The sequence below is a fragment of the Struthio camelus genome, chromosome 15 (assembly GCF_040807025.1).
Source record: "Struthio camelus isolate bStrCam1 chromosome 15, bStrCam1.hap1, whole genome shotgun sequence".
In the NCBI taxonomy this organism is placed as follows: Eukaryota; Metazoa; Chordata; class Aves; order Struthioniformes; family Struthionidae; genus Struthio; species Struthio camelus.
In genome coordinates this window covers 9948128-9955739 of record NC_090956.1, presented here as the reverse complement: position 1 = coordinate 9955739, position 7612 = coordinate 9948128, and the positions used below count along the sequence as shown (strand labels likewise).

The window sequence follows — 7612 nt, the reverse complement described above, 5'->3', positions numbered from 1 at the left end:
CTGCCGCGCCCGGCGGCGGCGGCGGCGGCGGGTGGCGCCCGCGGCGGCTGAGGCGAGGCCGGGCCCTGCTGCCCCACCAGGGGAAGGGCTTTCGCGCCCCCCCGAGCCCCCTTCCATCGCCTCCGGCCGGCTGCGCCCCGGTGGCGGCGGTGGTGCCCGGCTCTGTGGGCCGAGCGTCTGTGCTCTTGCCGCTGACGCCGTGGCGAGGAAGCGGGGCCGGGCGGCGCTGGGGCCCCCCGGCTGGATGGCGGGGCCCAAACATGCAGTCCGGGAGGCCGGGGGGCCGAGGAAGCGGCTGTGGCGCCCGGGGCCGGCGGGAGTTGGGTTGCGGGCGTCGTGGGCGGGCGGGTGGCCCACGAGCCCCCCGGGGTGGCCACAGCTCGCGCGGGCGCCTTCCAGGAAGGGAGGCCGCGGCGGCGCGTTGGAGGGAAGCGAGCCGCCGTTGGCCCTGGGGGCTCTCTGCCGAGGATGGGCTGCCGCCCTCCCAGCAGAGAGCGGGCCCTTTCCGTTGGGAAGGGCACGAAATGGGAAATTTTCTCCCAAGTTAGCCCATGAGTCAATAGCGTAAAAAAGCGCAAAGAGGATTTCCTAGTGCTGTACCTGCCAGTCGGCTGTCGGCATCGAAACAGGCTAGGAAGAAAGCAGGAAATCCGAAAAGGAGGGCTTATTTCTGTAAAATTGTAGCATAAAACTAGGGTTAATGACGCTGCCACCAGTCCGCCCCGGCACTGAAGGATGAGGTGCAAACGCTGCCAAGGGTGACATAGGGCGTCCCCTCCCCTGAGCTATGGATGTGCATCTCATTCATGGGTGGCAAAGCAAAAAATTGGGATATCAGAAGGGTTCTCCACCAGTTCCTTGACATTTGAATGCTTTGGTAGATAGTCTCATGTGCTTTAGACTTACCTTGTGTGAAGCTGGTGGAGTACTGTGCTTTGCGAGGAAGGAGGTGTTGCCTGTTAGTGGGCTGGACAAAGGATGGCATATTGATGCACTCAGGAGGGTCAGGGTTTAGTAATAAGCTAGATGCTTGGTTATAGCACTTTCTTTCAGCAGAAAAGAACACTGATTCACTAGAAGTGTGCAGGGTTGAGTCCACAACTCAGCACCGCGTCTGGAAAGAAATGCGTTGCCTTCTGTGGCTGCTGTGCTAGAGGGTTTACAAAACTAAGCAAAGAGGTGGTCCTCGCTCTATGAAAACACCTGGCCATTTAGTGTGAATAATAAAATAGCGTAAGAAGTGTATTACAGATGGGAAGGTACCATTAAGGCAAGTGTTGTAACAGATCATCAGGTTACTAAGCAAAGACGTGCACATCTGCGTTTCCATGATTTTGTTTGAAAAGTAGCCTAACTTCTGTTTCGTAACACAAACAGAGCAAGCAAGGCTCTGATCCTGCAAAGACTTGAGAAAGTTACTTTACCAAGAGACTTCAGTGAGTTTATTCACATACTTAAATCTTTGATAGAAGAGGACTTTGTGAGCTGTATCTAAACTGCTGTCAAGTAGTACAGGTTAATCATGCTGGAAAAAACATACCTTCTTCCTCTGCTTTTTCAGTTGATGTGAATGTAGCCTAAAAGATGGTTAGAGCATGCTAATATGGTCTTTAAGTTGGAGGTGTTCCTTTTAAAAAGAAATCTTTTGGAACAGTTCTTTCAAATAACCGACAGAATTAAATTATGTGAAACACTGGTGGTGGTCGTGTGTGATTATAAAGTATAATAAGCTTTGTGAATTCAGCTCTGCCTGTTTTTTCCAAATTTTCATCCTAAAAAGTTTCTTCTTGTTATTTTAAAAAGTGTAATTTCTTATGTTCCTGCACGAGAGCTGATGAGGAAAGAGAGCTGTCACTGGCTGCGGAACGAGCAGGGGTGATTCCTGGAATCTTGTCTCAGGCGATGTAAATGTGTCGGGAGGACTGAAAGCATGACTCACCATTTCAATTCTGAGCAAAGTTTGTCAAAAGAGACACATACAAAAGAAGAAGATGAGGGCGGAGCAGTGGCTTGGCACTGCTGTAGAGGTGGCTAAAAAGCCTGACGCACTCGGTTTGCAGCACCCTGGCTCTATCAGCTACCCAATTAACAGAAGTGAGATCGCGCAGAAGCTAGAGGCTAAGAAAACATCTCTGTCATCCATTTTCTGTTGTGCTTCTGCCACTGTTCTCCCTGACCTAGTTTTACAGGACTTCCCTGGAGAGGCTACTGTAATAGTTACATTAGTTTCCTCAGAGTTAAGAGTTGTCTCCAGGGCACAGTTCAGGTAGCTGTTCATGTGATGGGAAGAACTGTTGGTCGTAAGAGAAGGAATCTTTTCTTATCTTTATGCTTTGAGCTCTCACCAGAGCCTCCAAGCTGTATTAGGCTCTGTTGCATCTCGTGTGTTTCCTTTGTATGAAGGGGAAAACTGGGAAATCTGTACAGTAGTAGCACATTCACTAACACTTTCTCTGGCCTGCCCTGCAAGTGAAAAGACAAGAGCAAATGAATCTGCACTAAATGCAGTGCTGCTGGAGCTGAACTGCTCCTGGTACCTCAGTTAGCTTGTTTAAAGCCAGCTGAGGAACTTCTTTGCCTCTTTATGTGCAAATCTACTCAATGAAAAGATGCATTTCCTGGTGAGCTTCTAATACAGAACTGACCAGGTTTCCAGGTCTGATTTGCTGTTACTTCACTAAAGTCAAGTTAATGAAATACTTTGCAATATATCAGAATCAAAGGCCCAATGTAAATTTGAAGATCGCTCTTGTATTCGGTGTGCAAAATAGGATTTCAGGGCTTTTTTGCCTTTCAAACTACTTTTTGACTTAATGAAATGAGTTTTGTTATTCTAGCTTTCTGCATTGTGTAGTAAGAGAACCTTGAACATAAACAAATTTTAATAAAGCCAATTCAAAAGTAACCACAATGCTTGCATCTACTTCAAGGTGTTTATTTTAAACTTCCCACTATTTTATAGCTGTTTCCAAAGGGATGGCATTTACGTGTAACAGTGGGCCTCCAATGAGAAGAGCTTTGTCAAGTGAGCTCCTCCTCACTTGACAGTGATACTAGGACGCCTCTGGAGTTTCTGGGATGATGGTTTCTGAATCTAGTTGTATCTCATAAACAGCCACATGCTCAGACAATGAATGACATTTATGCTTCTCTGAAGAGCAGTTTGTTCTTGGCATGACATGCTACATAAGAGATGGGTGTACTTTGCTTTTAAAATTCCAGAGCCACTTGAACTTTGTTAGCTTTCTGTTTTTCAGAGGAGCTGAACCTTCCTGTTAATCGACGGGCAGTGATCGTGGGGGAAGGAAGCTTGAGTGACATGAGTCGCATACGCTCCCACCCCATCAGACTGTGGAGCAAAGCCGTGGTGACTTCAGGAGAGAAAAGTAGTTGGAATCTAGAAGGAAGGAATCTACAAGAACTAAATGTTTTGTTGTTGAAAGACAGTGGCATGGGTAATGTGCCTGGAGAATAGCAAAGGTGAAACTGGAAGACTAACGTGGAGCCTGTGTGAGGAATTAGGAGAGGGAACGTGAAAGGTGGAGAAAAGTCTCACAAAGGATGAGAGAGCCTCTGGCCAAAAAAAGCGGGGTGACAGTTGCACAAGGCAAGGGACGTTTGCAAGAGAACTGGTTTACATCCTGATCAAGGTTTTCTTATCTGTTTAGCGGTGCTGGAGGGATCCATCTCAAGCTGCTGCAGAGAAAACGATAGCAGTAAGACTGACAATTCTTAGATTATACTTTACTAGTTTTTTTAGGTGCTTGTGTATAATTTTCCTACAAGGAAACCTTTCTCTTTAAAACAATATTTTTGTTTTTCCTTACTGCTACCCTTACAGAAGAATGGAGTCAAGTTCTCCTCCTTTTGAGTTAAAGGACCATCTTTGCCAATACCGTTCTGCGGGTCTCTCTAGGCATGCAAGGGGAGGGAGACCTTCCTACACGCTCATAAAAGCCATTAGGAAGAAAATACGATTATGGCAGCTCTTTACTGGGGCTCCATCAATGTCTCTGAATCGACAGGCTGCAATTTTAAGAGAATAGTGAAGATTTGCTCATTTTTAAGGTGTGAAGTTGTTGTGCTGTTGCTTGTTGCTGGGAGGGGCCATGAAGCCAAGATGCCAATGCATCGCGGCTCCCTCAGCTCGTGCTGTAAGTTCCTAGCCTGCACCCTAAGGCTTCGTGCCACTATCAACTTCTGTTCTTTCCTTCTTCCTTTGGCCTTACATCTCCTTGGAAGGTAACCTCGTGAAGGTTACGATAGATCTCAAACAGTGGCTGCAGTGGAGCTTTGCCAATTTGAGCCGTCTGAAAACATGTTTAAAACTTTTAAATACCCCCTCTCTCTCTCTCTCTCTTTTTTTTTTTTTTTTTTTACTAGATTTAAATGTTTATTCCCTGAACTCCCCTTTTGGTTTCAACTGACAAATCTCATTGTAATTCATCTGAGCACTATTATGAGTATACTTTCCAAAGGAACAGAAAACAGATGTGATAAATGCCTGAACATGAGATTTAAACTAGCATCTGTTGTTTTAAAGAAGTGTATTGCGAAACAGGAGAGGGTAACCATGTTTTGTTTGGATTTAACTGGTAGATGATACACCTGATTTTCTATAGTATTCTTTTCAGGTTACATTGAAAACGTGGAAAAAGTGTGGGCTGAGATAAACTCATTTGACCCAGCCAGTGAGCAATGCTTATGGCAAGTTTGTACTATTTTTGCAACAGTCAGCATCAGAGGTGTGTAAAGTAAAACTAATCCCTGTGAATCCCTACTATTCACAGTAGAAATGAGGCTCTTTTCTGTAAGATAAGGAAGTAAAGAGAGTCAAATATGGCAGACAGTATTAGCGTATAGAATGGGAGTCCGTTAGAGCTTACTTGTATGATACTTAGCTTTAGAGTTAATGGGCTAATTCATATGTTTAGCATAAGCATACGCTTAAGTGCTTTGCTGGATTCAGGCGTAAATAAATTAAGATTAAAATGCAACTGCTTGACAAATCTTTCAGAAGACCGAGGTTAATTTATCTTTCCCCAAGGTGAAAAGAAAACACATGAGATTCAAGGCACAGAGATTCTTTGCGTTTCCTCTATTGGGATTTTTAAGAGCTGAATAATAAAATGTTTGAATATTTATCTTTTTGCTTGAACTGAAAATTCCACACGGTTTACCTGTAAAAAGGTAGCATGCGCTCAGAGCTAAAACTGCAACGCTGACAAACACAAGGGAAACTTTCTTACTCCATTACTTAGCAGAAACGCAGATCAGCCTGCAAATGCCAAAAAAAAAGGGGTGAAAAATAGACAAGATTATCTCCCATTTTAAAATAAATGCACTAGTTATTTGTACTAATTATTGCAAAAATTGATACATATGTTTTAAAGAAATATTAGGATTTTACTTTAGAGTTTGCAGTTGACGCAAAGCGTATCTTGGTCAGCGAGTAATTTTTTAAACCCTTCTTTTTGGTTTCCTCCAAAAAAGAGAATGCTATGAAATAAATGCAAACGCTCCGTCTCTTGTCTCTACTTCAATGCAAAAGACGTTTCCAATCAAGTGCTGCTTATCAGCAACACAACAAAGTATTCATGTTCTTGCATGCAAAGTTACATGCTTTGTTCCGTAGCTGAGGGTTTCCCATGCAAATGACAACGTTTAGTTGGTTTGGTTCAATTCTGCCTGCGTACGTCAAGATAAAGCTACATGATTTTTATTTAGATTTGGACCTCGTCTTCACTTTAAGAAAATACATAACCCTTCCCCATATTTACTTGTTGATGCCTTGGCATAGCTGGAAAGTAGTGAGTGCCAGCAAAATCAATGCGCCTCTTCATGAGAGCCGGGCACGGCTTCTGTGCGGAGAAGTCGTCAGTGCCTGGTGACGAGGCGCCTACAGAGGGTATCTTGTCGGCAGCTGCGACTGTGCCCTGCGTGTGCTTGTCACGGGCGCGCGCCGGGGCGGCCGGCGCAGCTGAGGGCAGCCGCTGCGGCTGCTGGCGGCGGCTCCCCGCGCCAGCCGGGCGCAAGGCGGGCGGCCTGTCGCAGGAGCGCCTTCGCTGTCGCTGCCGAGGGCCGCGAGGCCGGAGAGAGCCCCGCTCCGTGGAAGTCAAGGCTGATGCAGGCTCTGATCGTGTGGCCAGTTAAAGAGATGGCGGGGCTTCTTGTTCGCTTCTGCCCCGTCTACCAAATGAGCAGCCAGCCTGAACAGAATAATATTACTTTCGCATTTTACGTAAGGCTTTCATATGCTTTTCCCCCTATTAATTAACTAGATGAAAGGTTCTGGCTTCCTCAAACTCTTCTTTTCTTGTCTGGTATGCTTTGAATTAGAAGTAACCATTATAAAACATATATCAAAAGCAGAAGATTAGTTTTTTTCTCACTTTCTATGTCTTGTGGGTATTTTTAGGCGTTACACCTAGCAAATACAGCAAAAATACCTTCCTGCAGGTAAAGGTTTTAAATGCCATAAACCCCACCGTCTCTCTAGCTTTATTTCCTTGAATTAAAAACTCTTACTTGAAATTTTCGACAAGACTAATCTGACTGCCAGTGGAGATGTATTTTCCTGCTGTGCACTTGTCGTTGTCGTCGTCGTTGTTGTTCTAAATAAGATGAGTGAGTGCTTATCCAAAAAGCAGTGTCATTAAAAAAGTTGATACAGGTTCTGAGCTTTGCATCCAGCCTGACGCTCAGGTAGTTCCACTGGCTGTGCCTCAGTTTCTCTTCATTTGCCTTGGCATGGGTAAGAGCAGAATCAGGGTTCGTTTAGCCAGAGCTGTCCTGTAATTGTAAGGCCAATGAGAGCACAAAAATAGGGAATCTGTGTACATAACCAGAAATCAAATAATGCAGGCTCTCTAACACTCCTGTTAGCCATTTGCTAATGATATCAAACATGCCCAAGCCTACACCAGAGGCAAAACAAGCAGTTGCCTAGGGGAAGTCCAACAAGACCAGCAGCGTGCCTGAGCCCCGAGACTAGAAATGATTTTGATTAAATTCATGCCATTTTACAGGCAGGTGCAGCGCTCTGATATCCTTATGCTTATCGTACAGCTCACCTAGTGCTGTCTAGCAGGAGGAAAAGATGCTGGAACATGTCACTGATGGAAGAAAAAAAGAGAGAAAACAAACAGAAAAGTGAACTTGTCAGTATTACCGGGGGAGTGGTGTAGCTGCAAAGTAACTGATGCAGTTCAACTCAACAGGGACGATCAAACAACTCTCTGGGCAGGGGCAGAGCTGTAGTAAGCCTGTCTTCTGTATGGGGACCAGTTTCATTAGCTTCCGTAAGACCGCTTCGCTGAGTAGGATGAGCAGGATTTGGCTTTTAGAAAACTGCAGAGAATATTATTGCAGGGTTCTCAGATTTTTTCCCCTTCTTAAATTGGCTCAGCAGGCCTTGTAAAAATCCCTGTGGGTTTGAACAAAAAATGATTTGCAGTTTCCTAGCGGCCGACAACTGTTTCTCCTCTAATCAGATATTGCCCTGAAGGGAGATTTGGTGTCCCTGTGGATCAGGCAGCTGTAATCTAAAGTTACTTACATGGGGCCAAATCCTGCTTGCCAGTGTGTTTTAAAGAGGGTTTTGTGGTTTATT

The 7612-nt window shown here is 45.2% G+C and overlaps 1 long non-coding RNA gene across 3 annotated transcripts in view; it reads left to right on the top strand.

Annotated features, from left to right (window-relative positions):
* The window catches only part of LOC138061078 (uncharacterized), a 45776-nt gene that overhangs the window by 838 nt on the left and 37326 nt on the right, over window positions 1-7612 (top strand). The gene's annotated exons all lie outside the window — the stretch shown is intronic.